We start from the raw sequence: 22,901 nt of genomic DNA, 5'->3' as shown, positions 1-22,901 counted from the left end.
ATGTGGAGGATATATACAGGGTGTTACGGTACAGACTCAATGTGGAGGCTATATACAGGGTTTTGGGTACAGAGTCAATGTTGAGGCTATATACAGGGGGTACCGGTACAGAGTCAATGTGGAGGCTATATACAGGGTGTTGGGTACAGAGTCAATGTGGAGGCTATATACAGGGGGTACCGGTACAGAGTCAATGTGGAGGCTATATACAGGCGGTACCAGTACCAAGTCAGTGTGGAGGCTATATACAGGGGGTACCAGTACCAAGTCAGTGTGGAGGCTATATACAGTGTGTTACGGTACAGAGTCAATTTGGAGGCTATATACAGGTTGTTGGGTACAGAGTCAATGTGGAGGGTATATACAGGTACCATACAGAGTCAATGTGGAGGTTATATACAGGGGGTATCGGTACAGAGTCAATGTGGAGGCTGTATACAGGTAGCATACAGAGTCAATGTGGAGGCTGTATACAGGTAGCATACAGAGTCAATGTGGAGGCTATATACAGGGGGGTGCTGGTACAGAGTCAATGTGGAGGCTACATACAGGGGGTACCGGTACAGAGTCAATGTGGAGGCTATTTACAGGGGGTAACGGTACAGAGTCAATGTGGAGGATATATACAGGGGGTACCGGTACAGAGTCAATGTGGAGGCTACATACAGGTGGTACCGGTACAGAGTCAGTGTGGAGGTTATATACAGGGGGTACCGGTACCAAGTCAGTGTGGAGGCTGTATACAGGGGGTACCGGTACCAAGTCAGTGTGGAGGCTATATACAGGGGGTACCGGTACAGAGTCAATGTGGAGGCTACATACAGGGGGTACCAGTACAGAGTCAATGTGGAGGATACATACAGGGGGTACCGGTACAGAGTCAATGTGGAGGATATATACAGGGGGTACCGGTACAGAGTCAATGTGGAGGTTATATACAGGGTGTTACGGTACAGAGTCAATGTGGAGGCTATATACAGGGTTTTGGGTACAGAGTCAATGTGGAGGCTATATACAGGGGGTACCGGTACAGAGTCAATGTGGAGGCTATATACAGGGTGTTACGGTACAGAGTCAATGTGGAGGCTATATACAGGGTGTTACGGTACATATTCAATATGGAGGTTATATACAGGGGGTACCGGTACAGAGTCAATGTGGAGGCTATATACAGGGTGTTACGGTACAGAGTCAATGTGGAGGCTATATACAGGGTTTTGGGTACAGAGTCAATGTGGAGGCTATATACAGGGGGTACCGGTACAGAGTCAGTGTGGAGGCTATATACAGGGTGTTACGGTACAGAGTCAATGTGGAGGCTATATACAGGGTGTTGGGTACTGAGTCAATGTGGAGGCTATATACAGGGGGTACCGGTACAGAGTCAATGTGGAGGCTATATACAGGCGTTACCAGTACCAAGCCAGTGTGGAGGCTATATACAGGGGGACCCTTACCAAGTCAGTGTGGAGGCTATATACAGGGTGCCACTATACAGAGTCAACGTGGAGGCTATATACAGGGTGTTACGGTACAGAGTCAATTTGGAGGCTATATACAGGTTGTTGGGTACAGAGTCAATGTGGAGGCTATATACAGGTACCATACAGAGTCAATGTGGAGGCTATATACAGGGGATACCTGTACAGAGTCAATGTGGAAACTATATACAGGTGGTACCGGTACAGAGTCAATGTGGAGGTTATATACAGGGTGTTATGGTACAGAGTCAATGTGGAGGCTATATACAGGGGGTACCGGTACGGAGTCAGTGTGGAGGCTATATACAGGGGGTACCGGTACAGAGTCAATGTGGAGGATATAGACAGGGGTTACCGGTACAGAGTCAATGTGGAGGCTACATACAGGTGGTACCGGTACAGAGTCAGTGTGGAGGTTATATACAGGGGGTACCGGTACCAAGTCAGTGTGGAGGCTGTATACAGGGGGTACCGGTACCAAGTCAGTTTGGAGGCTATATACAGGGGGTACCAGTACAGAGTCAATGTGGAGGATACATACAGGGGGTACCGGTACAGAGTCAATGTGGAGGATATATACAGAGGGTACCGGTACAGAGTCAATGTGGAGGATATATACAGGGGGTACCGGTACAGAGTCAATGTGGAGGCTATATACAGGGTGTTAGAGTCAATGTGGAGGCTATATTCACGGGGTACCGGTACAGAGTCAATGTGGAGGCTATATACAGGTACCATACAGAGTCAATGTGGAGGCTATATACAGGTACCATACAGAGTCAATGTGGAGGTTATATACAGGGGGTATCGGTACAGAGTCAATGTGGAGGCTGTATACAGGTAGCATTCAGAGTCAATGTAGAGGCTATATACAGGGGGTACCGGTACAGAGTCAGTGTGGAGGCAATATACAGGGGGTACCGGTACAGAGTCAATGTGGAGGTTATATACAGGGGGTACCGGTACAGAGTCAGTGTGGAGGCTATATACAGGGTGTTACGGTACATATTCAATGTGGAGGCTATATACAGGGGGTACCGGTACCGAGTCAATGTGGAGGCTATATACAGGGGTACCGGTACCGAGTCAATGTGGAGGCTATATACAGGTACCATACAGAGTCAATGTGGAGGCTATATACATGGGGGTATCGGTACAGAGTCAATGTGGAGGCTATATACAGGTAGCATTCAGAGTCAATGTGGAGGCTATATACAGGGGGTACCGGTACAGAGTCAGTGTGGAGGCTATATACAGGTGGTACCGGTACAGAGTCAATGTGGAGGCTACATACTGTGGGTACCGGTACAGAGTCAATGTGGAGGCTATATACAGGGGGTAACGGTACAGAGTCAATGTGGAGGATATATACAGGGGGTACCGGTACAGAGTCAATGTGAAGGTTATAAATAGGGTGTTACGGTACAGAGTCAATGTGGAGGCTATATTCACGGGGTACCGGTACAGAGTCATTGTGCAGGCTATATACAGGGTGTTACGGTACAGAGTCAGTGTGGAGGCTATATACAGGGTGTTATGGTACAGAGTCAATATGGAGGCTATATACAGGGGTACCGGTACAGAGTCAATGTGGAGGCTATATACAGGGGGTACCGGTACAGAGTCAGTGTGGAGGCTATATACAGTGGGTACTGGTACAGAGTCAATGTGGAGGCTATATACAGGGGGTACCGGTACCAAGTCAGTGTGGAGGCTACATACAGGGTGTATCGGTACATAGTCAATGTGGAGGCTATATACAGGTACCATACAGAGTCGATGTGGAGGTTATATACAGGGGATACCGGTACAGAGTCAATTTGGAGGCTATATACAGGGGGTACCGGTACAGAGTCAATTTGGAGGCTATATACAGGGGGTACCGGTACAGAGTCAATGTGGAGTCTACATACAGGGGGTACCGGTACAGAGTCAATGTGGAGGCTATATACAGGGGGTACCGGTACAGAGTCAGTGTGGAGGCTATTTACAGGGGGTACCAGTACCAAGTCAGTGTGAAGGCTATATACAGGGGTACCAGTACCAAGTCAGTGTGGAGGCTATATACAGGGGGTACCGGTACAGAATCAATGTGGAGGCTATATACAGGGGGGTACCGGTACAGAGTCAATGTGGAGGCTATATACAGGGGGTAACGGTACAGAGTCAATGTGGAGGATATATACAGGGGGTACCGGTACAGAGTCAATGTGGAGGTTATAAATAGGGTGTTACGGTACAGAGTCAATGTGGAGGCTATATTCACGGGGTACCGGTACAGAGTCATTGTGCAGGCTATATACAGGGTGTTACGGTACAGAGTCAATGTGGAGGCTATATACAGGGTGTTATGGTACAGAGTCCATATGGAGGCTATATACAGGGGTACCGGTACAGAGTCAATGTGGAGGCTATATACAGGGGGTACCGGTACAGAGTCAGTGTGGAGGCTATATACAGTGGGTACTGGTACAGAGTCAATGTGGAGGCTATATACAGGGGGTACCGGTACCAAGTCAGTGTGGAGGCTACATACAGGGTGTATCGGTACAGAGTCAATGTGGAGGCTATATACAGGTACCATACAGAGTCGATGTGGAGGTTATATACAGGGGATACCGGTACAGAGTCAATTTGGAGGCTATATACAGGGGGTACCGGTACAGAGTCAATGTGGAGTCTACATACAGGGGGTACCGGTACAGAGTCAATGTGGAGGCTATATACAGGGGGTACCGGTACAGAGTCAGTGTGGAGGCTATTTACAGGGGGTACCAGTACCAAGTCAGTGTGAAGGCTATATACAGGGGGTACCAGTACCAAGTCAGTGTGGAGGCTATATACAGGGGGTACCGGTACAGAGTCAATGTGGAGGATATATACAGGGGGTACCGGTACAGAGTCAATGTGGAGGTTATAAATAGGGTGTTACGGTACAGAGTCAATGTGGAGGCTATATTCACGGGGTACCGGTACAGAGTCATTGTGCAGGCTATATACAGGGTGTTACGATACAGAGTCAGTGTGGAGGCTATATACAGGGTGTTATGGTACAGAGTCAATATGGAGGCTATATACAGGGGTACCGGTACAGAGTCAATGTGGAGGCTATATACAGGGGGTACCGGTACAGAGTCAGTGTGGAGGCTATATACAGGGGGTACCGGTACCAAGTCAGTGTGGAGGCTACATACAGGGTGTATCGGTACAGAGTCAATGTGGAGGCTATATACAGGTACCATACAGAGTCGATGTGGAGGTTATATACAGGGGATACCGGTACAGAGTCAATTTGGAGGCTATATACAGGGGGTACCAGTACCAAGTCAGTGTGGAGGCTATATACAGTGTGTTACGGTACAGAGTCAATTTGGAGGCTATATACAGGTTGTTGGGTACAGAGTCAATGTGGAGGGTATATACAGGTACCATACAGAGTCAATGTGGAGGTTATATACAGGGGGTATCGGTACAGAGTCAATGTGGAGGCTGTATACAGGTAGCATACAGAGTCAATGTGGAGGCTGTATACAGGTAGCATACAGAGTCAATGTGGAGGCTATATACAGGGGGGTGCTGGTACAGAGTCAATGTGGAGTCTACATACAGGGGGTACCGGTACAGAGTCAATGTGGAGGCTATATACAGGGGGTACCGGTACAGAGTCAGTGTGGAGGCTATTTACAGGGGGTACCAGTACCAAGTCAGTGTGAAGGCTATATACAGGGGGTACCAGTACCAAGTCAGTGTGGAGGCTATATACAGGGGGTACCGGTACAGAATCAATGTGGAGGCTATATACAGGGGGGTACCGGTACAGAGTCAATGTGGAGGCTATATACAGGGGGGCGCTGGTGCAGAGTCAATGTGTAGGCTACATACTGTGGGTACCGGTACAGAGTCAATGTGGAGGCTATATACAGGGGGTAACGGTACAGAGTCAATGTGGAGGATATATACAGGGGGTACCGGTACAGAGTCAATGTGGAGGTTATAAATAGGGTGTTACGGTACAGAGTCAATGTGGAGGCTATATTCACGGGGTACCGGTACAGAGTCATTGTGCTGGCTATATACAGGGGGGCGCTGGTGCAGAGTCAATGTGTAGGCTACATACTGTGGGTCCCGGTACAGAGTCAATGTGGAGGCTATATACAGGGGGTAACGGTACAGAGTCAATGTGGAGGATATATACAGGGGGTACCGGTACAGAGTCAATGTGGAGGTTATAAATAGGGTGTTACGGTACAGAGTCAATGTGGAGGCTATATTCACGGGGTACCGGTACAGAGTCATTGTGCAGGCTATATACAGGGTGTTACGATACAGAGTCAGTGTGGAGGCTATATACAGGGTGTTATGGTACAGAGTCAATATGGAGGCTATATACAGGGGTACCGGTACAGAGTCAATGTGGAGGCTATATACAGGGGGTACCGGTACAGAGTCAGTGTGGAGGCTATATACAGGGGGCACCGGTACCAAGTCAGTGTGGAGGCTACATACAGGGTGTATCGGTACAGAGTCAATGTGGAGGCTATATACAGGTACCATACAGAGTCGATGTGGAGGTTATATACAGGGGATACCGGTACAGAGTCAATTTGGAGGCTATATACAGGGGGTACCGGTACAGAGTCAATTTGGAGGCTATATACAGGGGGTACCAGTACCAAGTCAGTGTGGAGGCTATATACAGTGTGTTACGGTACAGAGTCAATTTGGAGGCTATATACAGGTTGTTGGGTACAGAGTCAATGTGGAGGGTATATACAGGTACCATACAGAGTCAATGTGGAGGTTATATACAGGGGGTATCGGTACAGAGTCAATGTGGAGGCTGTATACAGGTAGCATACAGAGTCAATGTGGAGGCTGTATACAGGTAGCATACAGAGTCAATGTGGAGGCTATATACAGGGGGGTGCTGGTACAGAGTCAATGTGGAGTCTACATACAGGGGGTACCGGTACAGAGTCAATGTGGAGGCTATATACAGGGGGTACCGGTACAGAGTCAGTGTGGAGGCTATTTACAGGGGGTACCAGTACCAAGTCAGTGTGAAGGCTATATACAGGGGGTACCAGTACCAAGTCAGTGTGGAGGCTATATACAGGGGGTACCGGTACAGAATCAATGTGGAGGCTATATACAGGGGGGTACCGGTACAGAGTCAATGTGGAGGCTATATACAGGGGGGCGCTGGTGCAGAGTCAATGTGTAGGCTACATACTGTGGGTACCGGTACAGAGTCAATGTGGAGGCTATATACAGGGGGTAACGGTACAGAGTCAATGTGGAGGATATATACAGGGGGTACCGGTACAGAGTCAATGTGGAGGTTATAAATAGGGTGTTACGGTACAGAGTCAATGTGGAGGCTATATTCACGGGGTACCGGTACAGAATCATTGTGCTGGCTATATACAGGGTGTTACGGTACAGAGTCAGTGTGGAGGCTATATACAGGGTGTTATGGTACAGAGTCAATATGGAGGCTATATACAGGGGTACCGGTACAGAGTCAATGTGGAGGCTATATACAGGGGTACCGGTACAGAGTCAATGTGGAGGATATATACAGGGTGTTACGGTACAGACTCAATGTGGAGGCTATATACAGGGTTTTGGGTACAGAGTCGATGTTGAGGCTATATACAGGGGGTACCGGTACAGAGTCAATGTGGAGGCTATATACAGGGTGTTGGGTACAGAGTCAATGTGGAGGCTATATACAGGGGGTACCGGTACAGAGTCAATGTGGAGGCTATATACAGGCGGTACCAGTACCAAGTCAGTGTGGAGGCTATATACAGGGGGTACCAGTACCAAGTCAGTGTGGAGGCTATATACAGTGTGTTACGGTACAGAGTCAATTTGGAGGCTATATACAGGTTGTTGGGTACAGAGTCAATGTGGAGGGTATATACAGGTACCATACAGAGTCAATGTGGAGGTTATATACAGGGGGTATCGGTACAGAGTCAATGTGGAGGCTGTATACAGGTAGCATACAGAGTCAATGTGGAGGCTGTATACAGGTAGCATACAGAGTCAATGTGGAGGCTATATACAGGGGGGTGCTGGTACAGAGTCAATGTGGAGGCTACATACAGGGGGTACCGGTACAGAGTCAATGTGGAGGCTATTTACAGGGGGTAACGGTACAGAGTCAATGTGGAGGATATATACAGGGGGTACCGGTACAGAGTCAATGTGGAGGCTACATACAGGTGGTACCGGTACAGAGTCAGTGTGGAGGTTATATACAGGGGGTACCGGTACCAAGTCAGTGTGGAGGCTGTATACAGGGGGTACCGGTACCAAGTCAGTGTGGAGGCTATATACAGGGGGTACCGGTACAGAGTCAATGTGGAGGCTACATACAGGGGGTGCAGTACAGAGTCAATGTGGAGGATTCATACAGGGGGTACCGGTACAGAGTCAATGTGGAGGATATATACAGGGGGTACCGGTACAGAGTCAATGTGGAGGTTATATACAGGGTGTTACGGTACAGAGTCAATGTGGAGGCTATATACAGGGTGTTACGGTACATATTCAATATGGAGGCTATATACAGGGTTTTGGGTACAGAGTCAATGTGGAGGCTATATACAGGGGGTACCGGTACAGAGTCAGTGTGGAGGCTATATACAGGGTGTTACGGTACAGAGTCAATGTGGAGGCTATATACAGGGTGTTGGGTACTGAGTCAATGTGGAGGCTATATACAGGGGGTACCGGTACAGAGTCAATGTGGAGGCTATATACAGGCGTTACCAGTACCAAGCCAGTGTGGAGGCTATATACAGGGGGACCCTTACCAAGTCAGTGTGGAGGCTATATACAGGGTGCCACTATACAGAGTCAACGTGGAGGCTATATACAGGGTGTTACGGTACAGAGTCAATTTGGAGGCTATATACAGGTTGTTGGGTACAGAGTCAATGTGGAGGCTATATACAGGTACCATACAGAGTCAATGTGGAGGTTATATACAGGGGGTACCGGTACAGAGTCAATGTGGAGGCTGTATACAGGTAGCATACAGAGTCAATGTGGAGGCTATATACAGGGGATACCTGTACAGAGTCAATGTGGAAACTATATACAGGTGGTACCGGTACAGAGTCAATGTGGAGGTTATATACAGGGTGTTATGGTACAGAGTCAATGTGGAGGCTATATACAGGGGGTACCGGTACGGAGTCAGTGTGGAGGCTATATACAGGGGGTACCGGTACAGAGTCAATGTGGAGGATATAGACAGGGGTTACCGGTACAGAGTCAATGTGGAGGCTACATACAGGTGGTACCGGTACAGAGTCAGTGTGGAGGTTATATACAGGGGGTACCGGTACCAAGTCAGTGTGGAGGCTGTATACAGGGGGTACCGGTACCAAGTCAGTTTGGAGGCTATATACAGGGGGTACCAGTACAGAGTCAATGTGGAGGATACATACAGGGGGTACCGGTACAGAGTCAATGTGGAGGATATATACAGAGGGTACCGGTACAGAGTCAATGTGGAGGATATATACAGGGGGTACCGGTACAGAGTCAATGTGGAGGCTATATACAGGGTGTTAGAGTCAATGTGGAGGCTATATTCACGGGGTACCGGTACAGAGTCAATGTGGAGGCTATATACAGGTACCATACAGAGTCAATGTGGAGGCTATATACAGGTACCATATAGAGTCAATGTGGAGGTTATATACAGGGGGTATCGGTACAGAGTCAATGTGGAGGCTGTATACAGGTAGCATTCAGAGTCAATGTAGAGGCTATATACAGGGGGTACCGGTACAGAGTCAGTGTGGAGGCAATATACAGGGGGTACCGGTACAGAGTCAATGTGGAGGTTATATACAGGGGGTACCGGTACAGAGTCAGTGTGGAGGCTATATACAGGGTGTTACGGTACATATTCAATGTGGAGGCTATATACAGGGGGTACCGGTACCGAGTCAATGTGGAGGCTATATACAGGGGTACCGGTACCGAGTCAATGTGGAGGCTATATACAGGTACCATACAGAGTCAATGTGGAGGCTATATACATGGGGGTATCGGTACAGAGTCAATGTGGAGGCTATATACAGGTAGCATTCAGAGTCAATGTGGAGGCTATATACAGGGGGTACCGGTACAGAGTCAGTGTGGAGGCTATATACAGGGGTACCGGTACAGAGTCAATGTGGAAACTATATACAGGTGGTACCGGTACAGAGTCAATGTGGAGGCTACATACTGTGGGTACCGGTACAGAGTCAATGTGGAGGCTATATACAGGGGGTAACGGTACAGAGTCAATGTGGAGGATATATACAGGGGGTACCGGTACAGAGTCAATGTGGAGGTTATAAATAGGGTGTTACGGTACAGAGTCAATGTGGAGGCTATATTCACGGGGTACCGGTACAGAGTCATTGTGCAGGCTATATACAGGGTGTTACGGTACAGAGTCAGTGTGGAGGCTATATACAGGGTGTTATGGTACAGAGTCAATATGGAGGCTATATACAGGGGTACCGGTACAGAGTCAATGTGGAGGCTATATACAGGGGGTACCGGTACAGAGTCAGTGTGGAGGCTATATACAGTGGGTACTGGTACAGAGTCAATGTGGAGGCTATATACAGGGGGTACCGGTACCAAGTCAGTGTGGAGGCTACATACAGGGTGTATCGGTACAGAGTCAATGTGGAGGCTATATACAGGTACCATACAGAGTCGATGTGGAGGTTATATACAGGGGATACCGGTACAGAGTCAATTTGGAGGCTATATACAGGGGGTACCGGTACAGAGTCAATTTGGAGGCTATATACAGGGGGTACCGGTACAGAGTCAATGTGGAGTCTACATACAGGGGGTACCGGTACAGAGTCAATGTGGAGGCTATATACAGGGGGTACCGGTACAGAGTCAGTGTGGAGGCTATTTACAGGGGGTACCAGTACCAAGTCAGTGTGAAGGCTATATACAGGGGGTACCAGTACCAAGTCAGTGTGGAGGCTATATACAGGGGGTACCGGTACAGAATCAATGTGGAGGCTATATACAGGGGGGTACCGGTACAGAGTCAATGTGGAGGCTATATACAGGGGGGCGCTGGTGCAGAGTCAATGTGTAGGCTACATACTGTGGGTACCGGTACAGAGTCAATGTGGAGGCTATATACAGGGGGTAACGGTACAGAGTCAATGTGGAGGATATATACAGGGGGTACCGGTACAGAGTCAATGTGGAGGTTATAAATAGGGTGTTACGGTACAGAGTCAATGTGGAGGCTATATTCACGGGGTACCGGTACAGAGTCATTGTGCAGGCTATATACAGGGTGTTACGGTACAGAGTCAGTGTGGAGGCTATATACAGGGTGTTATGGTACAGAGTCAATATGGAGGCTATATACAGGGGTACCGGTACAGAGTCAATGTGGAGGCTATATACAGGGGGTACCGGTACAGAGTCAGTGTGGAGGCTATATACAGTGGGTACTGGTACAGAGTCAATGTGGAGGCTATATACAGGGGGTACCGGTACCAAGTCAGTGTGAAGGCTACATACAGGGTGTATCGGTACAGAGTCAATGTGGAGGCAATATACAGGTACCATACAGAGTCGATTTGGAGGTTATATACAGGGGATACCGGTACAGAGTCAATTTGGAGGCTATATACAGGGGGTACCGGTACAGAGTCAATTTGGAGGCTATATACAGGGGGTACCGGTACAGAGTCAATGTGGAGTCTACATACAGGGGGTACCGGTACAGAGTCAATGTGGAGGCTATATACAGGGGGTACCGGTACAGAGTCAGTGTGGAGGCTATTTACAGGGGGTACCAGTACCAAGTCTGTGTGAAGGCTATATACAGGGGGTACCAGTACCAAGTCAGTGTGGAGGCTATATACAGGGGGTACCGGTACAGAATCAATGTGGAGGCTATATACAGGGGGTACCGGTACAGAGTCAATGTGGAGGCTATATACAGGGGGGCGCTGGTGCAGAGTCAATGTGTAGGCTACATACTGTGGGTACCGGTACAGAGTCAATGTGGAGGCTATATACAGGGGGTAACGGTACAGAGTCAATGTGGAGGATATATACAGGGGGTACCGGTACAGAGTCAATGTGGAGGTTATAAATAGGGTGTTACGGTACAGAGTCAATGTGGAGGCTATATTCACGGGGTACCGGTACAGAGTCATTGTGCAGGCTATATACAGGGTGTTACGGTACAGAGTCAGTGTGGAGGCTATATACAGGGTGTTATGGTACAGAGTCAATATGGAGGCTATATACAGGGGTACCGGTACAGAGTCAATGTGGAGGCTATATACAGGGGGTACCGGTACAGAGTCAGTGTGGAGGCTATATACAGTGGGTACTGGTACAGAGTCAATGTGGAGGCTATATACAGGGGGTACCGGTACCAAGTCAGTGTGGAGGCTACATACAGGGTGTATCGGTACAGAGTCAATGTGGAGGCTATATACAGGTACCATACAGAGTCGATGTGGAGGTTATATACAGGGGATACCGGTACATAGTCAATTTGGAGGCTATATACAGGGGGTACCGGTACAGAGTCAATTTGGAGGCTATATACAGGGGGTACCGGTACAGAGTCAATGTGGAGTCTACATACAGGGGGTACCGGTACAGAGTCAATGTGGAGGCTATATACAGGGGGTACCGGTACAGAGTCAGTGTGGAGGCTATTTACAGGGGGTACCAGTACCAAGTCAGTGTGAAGGCTATATACAGGGGGTACCAGTACCAAGTCAGTGTGGAGGCTATATACAGGGGGTACCGGTACAGAATCAATGTGGAGGCTATATACAGGGGGGTACCGGTACAGAGTCAATGTGGAGGCTATATACATGGGGGTACCGGTACAGAGTCAATGTGGAGGCTATATACATGGTATTACGGTACAGAGTCAATGTGGAGGCTATATACAGGGGGTACCAGTACAGAGTCATTGTGGAGGCTATATACAGGGTGTTACGGTACAGACTCAATGTGGAGGCTATATACAGGGTTTTGGGTACAGAGTCAATGTTGAGGCTATATACAGGGGGTACCGGTACAGAGTCAATGTGGAGGCTATATACAGGGTGTTGGGTACAGAGTCAATGTGGAGGCTATATACAGGGGGTACCGGTACAGAGTCAATGTGGAGGCTATATACAGGCGGTACCAGTACCAAGTCAGTGTGGAGGCTATATACAGGGGGTACCAGTACCAAGTCAGTGTGGAGGCTATATACAGTGTGTTACGGTACAGAGTCAATTTGGAGGCTATATACAGGTTGTTGGGTACAGAGTCAATGTGGAGGGTATATACAGGTACCATACAGAGTCAATGTGGAGGTTATATACAGGGGGTATCGGTACAGAGTCAATGTGGAGGCTGTATACAGGTAGCATACAGAGTCAATGTGGAGGCTGTATACAGGTAGCATACAGAGTCAATGTGGAGGCTATATACAGGGGGGTGCTGGTACAGAGTCAATGTGGAGGCTACATACAGGGGGTACCGGTACAGAGTCAATGTGGAGGCTATTTACAGGGGGTAACGGTACAGAGTCAATGTGGAGGATATATACAGGGGGTACCGGTACAGAGTCAATGTGGAGGCTACATACAGGTGGTACCGGTACCAAGTCAGTGTGGAGGCTGTATACAGGGGGTACCGGTACCAAGTCAGTGTGGAGGCTATATACAGGGGGTACCGGTACAGAGTCAATGTGGAGGCTACATACAGGGGGTACCGGTACAGAGTCAATGTGGAGGATACATACAGGGGGTACCGGTACAGAGTCAATGTGGAGGCTGTATACAGGTAGCATACAGAGTCAATGTGGAGGTTATATACAGGGGGTATCGGTACAGAGTCAATGTGGAGGCTGTATACAGGTAGCATACAGAGTCAATGTGGAGGCTGTATACAGGTAGCATACAGAGTCAATGTGGAGGCTATATACAGGGGGGTGCTGGTACAGAGTCAATGTGGAGGCTACATACAGGGGGTACCGGTACAGAGTCAATGTGGAGGCTATTTACAGGGGGTAACGGTACAGAGTCAATGTGGAGGATATATACAGGGGGTACCGGTACAGAGTCAATGTGGAGGCTACATACAGGTGGTACCGGTACCAAGTCAGTGTGGAGGCTGTATACAGGGGGTACCGGTACCAAGTCAGTGTGGAGGCTATATACAGGGGGTACCGGTACAGAGTCAATGTGGAGGCTACATACAGGGGGTACCGGTACAGAGTCAATGTGGAGGATACATACAGGGGGTACCGGTACAGAGTCAATGTGGAGGCTGTATACAGGTAGCATACAGAGTCAATGTGGAGGCTGTATACAGGTAGCATACAGAGTCAATGTGGAGGCTATATACAGGGGGGTGCTGGTACAGAGTCAATGTGGAGGCTACATACAGGGGGTACCGGTACAGAGTCAATGTGGAGGCTATTTACAGGGGGTAACGGTACAGAGTCAATGTGGAGGATATATACAGGGGGTACCGGTACAGAGTCAATGTGGAGGCTACATACAGGTGGTACCGGTACCAAGTCAGTGTGGAGGCTGTATACAGGGGGTACCGGTACCAAGTCAGTGTGGAGGCTATATACAGGGGGTACCGGTACAGAGTCAATGTGGAGGCTACATACAGGGGGTACCGGTACAGAGTCAATGTGGAGGATACATACAGGGGGTACCGGTACAGAGTCAATGTGGAGGATATATACAGGGGGTACCGGTACAGAGTCAATGTGGAGGCTATATACAGGGTTTTGGGTACAGAGTCAATGTGGAGGCTATATACAGGGGGTACCGGTACAGAGTCAATGTGGAGGCTATATACAGGGTGTTACGGTACAGAGTCAATGTGGAGGCTATATACAGGGTGTTACGGTACATATTCAATATGGAGGTTATATACAGGGGGTACCGGTACAGAGTCAATGTGGAGGCTATATACAGGGTGTTACGGTACAGAGTCAATGTGGAGGCTATATACAGGGTTTTGGGTACAGAGTCAATGTGGAGGCTATATACAGGGGGTACCGGTACAGAGTCAGTGTGGAGGCTATATACAGGGTGTTACGGTACAGAGTCAATGTGGAGGCTATATACAGGGTGTTGGGTACTGAGTCAATGTGGAGGCTATATACAGGGGGTACCGGTACAGAGTCAATGTGGAGGCTATATACAGGCGTTACCAGTACCAAGCCAGTGTGGAGGCTATATACAGGGGGACCCTTACCAAGTCAGTGTGGAGGCTATATACAGGGTGCCACTATACAGAGTCAACGTGGAGGCTATATACAGGGTGTTACGGTACAGAGTCAATTTGGAGGCTATATACAGGTTGTTGGGTACAGAGTCAATGTGGAGGCTATATACAGGTACCATACAGAGTCAATGTGGAGGTTATATACAGGGGGTACTGGTACAGAGTCAATGTGGAGGCTGTATACAGGTAGCATACAGAGTCAATGTGGAGGCTATATACAGGGGATACCTGTACAGAGTCAATGTGGAAACTATATACAGGTGGTACCGGTACAGAGTCAATGTGGAGGTTATATACAGGGGGTACCGGTACAGAGTCAATGTGGAGGCTACATACAGGTGGTACCGGTACAGAGTCAATGTGGAGGCTATATACAGGGGGTACCGGTACCAAGTCAGTGTGGAGGCTGTATACAGGGGGTACCGGTACCAAGTCAGTTTGGAGGCTATATACAGGGGGTACCAGTACAGAGTCAATGTGGAGGATACATACATGGGGGTACCGGTACAGAGTCAATGTGGAGGATATATACAGAGGGTACCGGTACAGAGTCAATGTGGAGGATATATACAGGGGGTACCGGTACAGAGTCAATGTGGAGGCTATATACAGGGTGTTAGAGTCAATGTGGAGGCTATATTCACGGGGTACCGGTACAGAGTCAATGTGGAGGCTATATACAGGTACCATACAGAGTCAATGTGGAGGCTATATACAGGTACCATACAGAGTCAATGTGGAGGTTATATACAGGGGGTATCGGTACAGAGTCAATGTGGAGGCTGTATACAGGTAGCATTCAGAGTCAATGTAGAGGCTATATACAGGGGGTACCGGTACAGAGTCAGTGTGGAGGCAATATACAGGGGGTACCGGTACAGAGTCAATGTGGAGGTTATATACAGGGGGTACCGGTACAGAGTCAATGTGGAGGCTATATACAGGGTGTTACGGTACATATTCAATGTGGAGGCTATATACAGGGGGTACCGGTACCGAGTCAATGTGGAGGCTATATACAGGGGGTACCGGTACCGAGTCAATGTGGAGGCTATATACAGGTACCATACAGAGTCAATGTGGAGGCTATATACATGGGGGTATCGGTACAGAGTCAATGTGGAGGCTATATACAGGTAGCATTCAGAGTCAATGTGGAGGCTATATACAGGGGGTACCGGTACAGAGTCAGTGTGGAGGCTATATACAGGGGTACCGGTACAGAGTCAATGTGGAAACTATATACAGGTGGTACCGGTACAGAGTCAATGTGGAGGCTACATACTGTGGGTACCGGTACAGAGTCAATGTGGAGGCTATATACAGGGGGTACCGGTACAGAGTCAATGTGGAGGATATATACAGGGGGTACCAGTACAGAGTCAATGTGGAGGCTATATACAGGGGGACCCTTACCAAGTCAGTGTGGAGGCAATATACAGGGTGCCACTATACAGAGTCAACGTGGAGGCTATATACAGGGTGTTACGGTACAGAGTCAATTTGGAGGCTATATACAGGTTGTTGGGTACAGAGTCAATGTGGAGGCTATATACAGGTACCATACAGAGTCAATGTGGAGGTTATATACAGGGGGTACCGGTACAGAGTCAATGTGGAGGCTGTATACAGGTAGCATACAGAGTCAATGTGGAGGCTATATACAGGGGATACCTGTACAGAGTCAATGTGGAAACTATATACAGGTGGTACCGGTACAGAGTCAATGTGGAGGTTATATACAGGGTGTTATGGTACAGAGTCAATGTGGAGGCTATATACAGGGGGTACCGGTACAGAGTCAGTGTGGAGGCTATATACAGGGGGTACCGGTACAGAGTCAATGTGGAGGATATATACAGGGGTTACCGGTACAGAGTCAATGTGGAGGATATATACAGGGGGTACCGGTACAGAGTCAATGTGGAGGCTACATACAGGTGGTACCAGTACAGAGTCAATGTGGAGGCTATATACAGGGGGTACCGGTACCAAGTCAGTGTGGAGGCTGTATACAGGGGGTACCGGTACCAAGTCAGTTTGGAGGCTATATACAGGGGGTACCAGTACAGAGTCAATGTGGAGGATACATACATGGGGGTACCGGTACAGAGTCAATGTGGAGGATATATACAGAGGGTACCGGTACAGAGTCAATGTGGAGGATATATACAGGGGGTACCGGTACAGAGTCAATGTGGAGGCTATATACAGGGTGTTAGAGTCAATGTGGAGGCTATATTCACGGGGTACCGGTACAGAGTCAATGTGGAGGCTATATACAGGTACCATACAGAGTCAATGTGGAGGCTATATACAGGTACCATACAGAGTCAATGTGGAGGTTATATACAGGGGGTATCGGTACAGAGTCAATGTGGAGGCTGTATACAGGTAGCATTCAGAGTCAATGTAGAGGCTATATACAGGGGGTACCGGTACAGAGTCAGTGTGGAGGCAATATACAGGGGGTACCGGTACAGAGTCAATGTGGAGGTTATATACAGGGGGTACCGGTACAGAGTCAATGTGGAGGCTATATACAGGGTGTTACGGTACATATTCAATGTGGAGGCTATATACAGGGGGTACCGGTACCGAGTCAATGTGGAGGCTATATACAGGTACCATACAGAGTCAATGTGGAGGCTATATACATGGGGGTATCGGTACAGAGTCAATGTGGAGGCTATATACAGGTAGCATTCAGAGTCAATGTGGAGGCTATATACAGGGGGTACCGGTACAGAGTCAGTGTGGAGGCTATATACAGGGGTACCGGTACAGAGTCAATGTGGAAACTATATACAGGTGGTACCGGTACAGAGTCAATGTGGAGGCTATATACAGGGTGTTACGGTACATATTCAATATGGAGGTTATATACAGGGGGTACCGGTACAGAGTCAATGTGGAGGCTATATACAGGGTGTTACGGTACAGAGTCAATGTGGAGGCTATATACAGGGTTTTGGGTACAGAGTCAATGTGGAGGCTATATACAGGGGGTACCGGTACAGAGTCAGTGTGGAGGCTATATACAGGGTGTTACGGTACAGAGTCAATGTGGAGGCTATATACAGGGTGTTGGGTACTGAGTCAATGTGGAGGCTATATACAGGGGGTACCGGTACAGAGTCAATGTGGAGGCTATATACAGGCGTTACCAGTACCAAGCCAGTGTGGAGGCTATATACAGGGGGACCCTTACCAAGTCAGTGTGGAGGCTATATACAGGGTGCCACTATACAGAGTCAACGTGGAGGCTATATACAGGGTGTTACGGTACAGAGTCAATTTGGAGGCTATATACAGGTTGTTGGGTACAGAGTCAATGTGGAGGCTATATACAGGTACCATACAGAGTCAATGTGGAGGTTATATACAGGGGGTACTGGTACAGAGTCAATGTGGAGGCTGTATACAGGTAGCATACAGAGTCAATGTGGAGGCTATATACAGGGGATACCTGTACAGAGTCAATGTGGAAACTATATACAGGTGGTACCGGTACAGAGTCAATGTGGAGGTTATATACAGGGGGTACCGGTACAGAGTCAATGTGGAGGCTACATACAGGTGGTACCGGTACAGAGTCAATGTGGAGGCTATATACAGGGGGTACCGGTACCAAGTCAGTGTGGAGGCTGTATACAGGGGGTACCGGTACCAAGTCAGTTTGGAGGCTATATACAGGGGGTACCAGTACAGAGTCAATGTGGAGGATACATACATGGGGGTACCGGTACAGAGTCAATGTGGAGGATATATACAGAGGGTACCGGTACAGAGTCAATGTGGAGGATATATACAGGGGGTACCGGTACAGAGTCAATGTGGAGGCTATATACAGGGTGTTAGAGTCAATGTGGAGGCTATATTCACGGGGTACCGGTACAGAGTCAATGTGGAGGCTATATACAGGTACCATACAGAGTCAATGTGGAGGCTATATACAGGTACCATACAGAGTCAATGTGGAGGTTATATACAGGGGGTATCGGTACAGAGTCAATGTGGAGGCTGTATACAGGTAGCATTCAGAGTCAATGTAGAGGCTATATACAGGGGGTACCGGTACAGAGTCAGTGTGGAGGCAATATACAGGGGGTACCGGTACAGAGTCAATGTGGAGGTTATATACAGGGGGTACCGGTACAGAGTCAATGTGGAGGCTATATACAGGGTGTTACGGTACATATTCAATGTGGAGGCTATATACAGGGGGTACCGGTACCGAGTCAATGTGGAGGCTATATACAGGGGGTACCGGTACCGAGTCAATGTGGAGGCTATATACAGGTACCATACAGAGTCAATGTGGAGGCTATATACATGGGGGTATCGGTACAGAGTCAATGTGGAGGCTATATACAGGTAGCATTCAGAGTCAATGTGGAGGCTATATACAGGGGGTACCGGTACAGAGTCAGTGTGGAGGCTATATACAGGGGTACCGGTACAGAGTCAATGTGGAAACTATATACAGGTGGTACCGGTACAGAGTCAATGTGGAGGCTACATACTGTGGGTACCGGTACAGAGTCAATGTGGAGGCTATATACAGGGGGTACCGGTACAGAGTCAATGTGGAGGATATATACAGGGGGTACCAGTACAGAGTCAATGTGGAGGCTATATACAGGGGGACCCTTACCAAGTCAGTGTGGAGGCAATATACAGGGTGCCACTATACAGAGTCAACGTGGAGGCTATATACAGGGTGTTACGGTACAGAGTCAATTTGGAGGCTATATACAGGTTGTTGGGTACAGAGTCAATGTGGAGGCTATATACAGGTACCATACAGAGTCAATGTGGAGGTTATATACAGGGGGTACCGGTACAGAGTCAATGTGGAGGCTGTATACAGGTAGCATACAGAGTCAATGTGGAGGCTATATACAGGGGATACCTGTACAGAGTCAATGTGGAAACTATATACAGGTGGTACCGGTACAGAGTCAATGTGGAGGTTATATACAGGGTGTTATGGTACAGAGTCAATGTGGAGGCTATATACAGGGGGTACCGGTACAGAGTCAGTGTGGAGGCTATATACAGGGGGTACCGGTACAGAGTCAATGTGGAGGATATATACAGGGGTTACCGGTACAGAGTCAATGTGGAGGATATATACAGGGGGTACCGGTACAGAGTCAATGTGGAGGCTACATACAGGTGGTACCAGTACAGAGTCAATGTGGAGGCTATATACAGGGGGTACCGGTACCAAGTCAGTGTGGAGGCTGTATACAGGGGGTACCGGTACCAAGTCAGTTTGGAGGCTATATACAGGGGGTACCAGTACAGAGTCAATGTGGAGGATACATACATGGGGGTACCGGTACAGAGTCAATGTGGAGGATATATACAGAGGGTACCGGTACAGAGTCAATGTGGAGGATATATACAGGGGGTACCGGTACAGAGTCAATGTGGAGGCTATATACAGGGTGTTAGAGTCAATGTGGAGGCTATATTCACGGGGTACCGGTACAGAGTCAATGTGGAGGCTATATACAGGTACCATACAGAGTCAATGTGGAGGCTATATACAGGTACCATACAGAGTCAATGTGGAGGTTATATACAGGGGGTATCGGTACAGAGTCAATGTGGAGGCTGTATACAGGTAGCATTCAGAGTCAATGTAGAGGCTATATACAGGGGGTACCGGTACAGAGTCAGTGTGGAGGCAATATACAGGGGGTACCGGTACAGAGTCAATGTGGAGGTTATATACAGGGGGTACCGGTACAGAGTCAATGTGGAGGCTATATACAGGGTGTTACGGTACATATTCAATGTGGAGGCTATATACAGGGGGTACCGGTACCGAGTCAATGTGGAGGCTATATACAGGTACCATACAGAGTCAATGTGGAGGCTATATACATGGGGGTATCGGTACAGAGTCAATGTGGAGGCTATATACAGGTAGCATTCAGAGTCAATGTGGAGGCTATATACAGGGGGTACCGGTACAGAGTCAGTGTGGAGGCTATATACAGGGGTACCGGTACAGAGTCAATGTGGAAACTATATACAGGTGGTACCGGTACAGAGTCAATGTGGAGGCTACATACTGTGGGTACCGGTACAGAGTCAATGTGGAGGCTATATACAGGGGGTACCGGTACAGAGTCAATGTGGAGGATATATACAGGGGGTACCAGTACAGAGTCAATGTGGAGGTTATATACAGGGGGTACCGGTACAGAGTCAATGTGGAGGCTATATACAGGGGGGCGCTGGTGCAGAGTCAATGTGTAGGCTACATACTGTGGGTACCGGTACAGAGTCAATGTGGAGGCTATATACAGGGGGTAACGGTACAGAGTCAATGTGGAGGATATATACAGGGGGTACCGGTACAGAGTCAATGTGGAGGATATATACAGGGGGTACTGGTACAGAGTCAATGTGGAGGCTATATACAGGGGGTACCGGTACAGAGTCAATGTGGAGGTTATAAATAGGGTGTTACGGTACAGAGTCAATGTGGAGGCTATATTCACGGGGTACCGGTACAGAGTCATTGTGGAGGCTATATACAGGGTGTTACGGTACAGAGTCAGTGTGGAGGCTATATACAGGGTGTTATGGTACAGAGTCAATATGGAGGCTATATACAGGGGTACCGGTACAGAGTCAATGTGGAGGCTATATACAGGGGGTACCGGTACAGAGTCAGTGTGGAGGCTATATACAGTGGGTACTGGTACAGAGTCAATGTGGAGGCTATATACAGGGGGTACCGGTACCAAGTCAGTGTGGAGGCTACATACAGGGTGTATCGGTACAGAGTCAATGTGGAGGCTATATACAGGTACCATACAGAGTTGATGTGGAGGTTATATACAGGGGATACCGGTACAGAGTCAATTTGGAGGCTATATACAGGGGGTACCGGTACAGAGTCAATTTGGAGGCTATATACAGGGGGTACCGGTACAGAGTCAATGTGGAGGCTACATACAGGGGGTACCGGTACAGAGTCAATGTGGAGGCTATATACAGGGGGTACCGGTACAGAGTCAGTGTGGAGGCTATTTACAGGGGGTACCAGTACCAAGTCAGTGTGAAGGCTATATACAGGGGGTACCAGTACCAAGTCAGTGTGGAGGCTATATACAGGGGGTACCGGTACAGAATCAATGTGGAGGCTATATACAGGGGGGTACCGGTACAGAGTCAATGTGGAGGCTATATACATGGGGGTACCGGTACAGAGTCAATGTGGAGGCTATATACATGGTATTACGGTACAGAGTCAATGTGGAGGCTATATACAGGGGGTACCAGTACAGAGTCAATGTGGAGGCTATATACAAGGGGTACCGGTACAGAGTCAATGTGGAGGCTATATACATGGTATTACGGTACAGAGTCAATGTGGAGGCTATATACAGGGGGTACCGGTACAGAGTCAATGTGGAGGCTATATACAGGGGGTACCGGTACAGAGTCAGTGTGGAGGCTATATACAGCGGGTGCCGGTACAGAGTCAATGTGGAGGCTATATACAGGGTGTTACAGTACAGAGTCAGTGTGGAGACTATATACAGGGTGTTACGGTACAGAGTCAATGTGGAGGCTATATACAGGGTGTTACGGTACAGAGTCAATGTGGAGACTATATACAGGGGGTACCGGTACAGAGTCAGTGTGGAGGCTATAAACAGGGAGTACCGGTACAGAGTCAGAGCGGGGGTACAAGTTTAGGTCATTTGTACATGTAGGTGGGGGTGTAGTGACTATTCATAGATAATAAACAGTGAGTAGGAGCAGTGTACACACAAATGGGGGGGGGGGGGGGGTCAGGCAGTCTTATGGCTAAGGGGTAGAAGCTGTTAAGTAGCCTTTTGGTCCTAGACTTGGCGCTCCGGTACCACCATAAAGGTTAAATTAAAAGATTGTTACCTCAGCCACCACATGAATGACCCTTTGTGTACTGTAGTAATTCATTAGGGGCACTACATTAATATATGCGTTCTATGCTGAGAAAGCATGATGGTAGGCCTAACTCTAATCAATTTTACTAAGCATAATTAGTCACTTTCAGAAACAGTGGCGGTCGGTGCTTATTTC

At 48.4% G+C, this 22,901-nt stretch overlaps 1 protein-coding gene across 1 annotated transcript in view; it reads left to right on the top strand.

Annotated features, from left to right (window-relative positions):
• LOC110508393 (zinc finger protein 512B) overlaps nt 1-22,901 on the top strand; it is a 103,155-nt gene that overhangs the window by 2,769 nt on the left and 77,485 nt on the right. The gene's annotated exons all lie outside the window — the stretch shown is intronic.

The sequence above is a fragment of the Oncorhynchus mykiss genome, chromosome 28 (genome assembly GCF_057628025.1).
Source record: "Oncorhynchus mykiss isolate SJ-2025 chromosome 28, ASM5762802v1, whole genome shotgun sequence".
Taxonomy (NCBI): Eukaryota; Metazoa; Chordata; class Actinopteri; order Salmoniformes; family Salmonidae; genus Oncorhynchus; species Oncorhynchus mykiss.
This window is presented reverse-complemented; position numbering and strand designations above follow the sequence as displayed.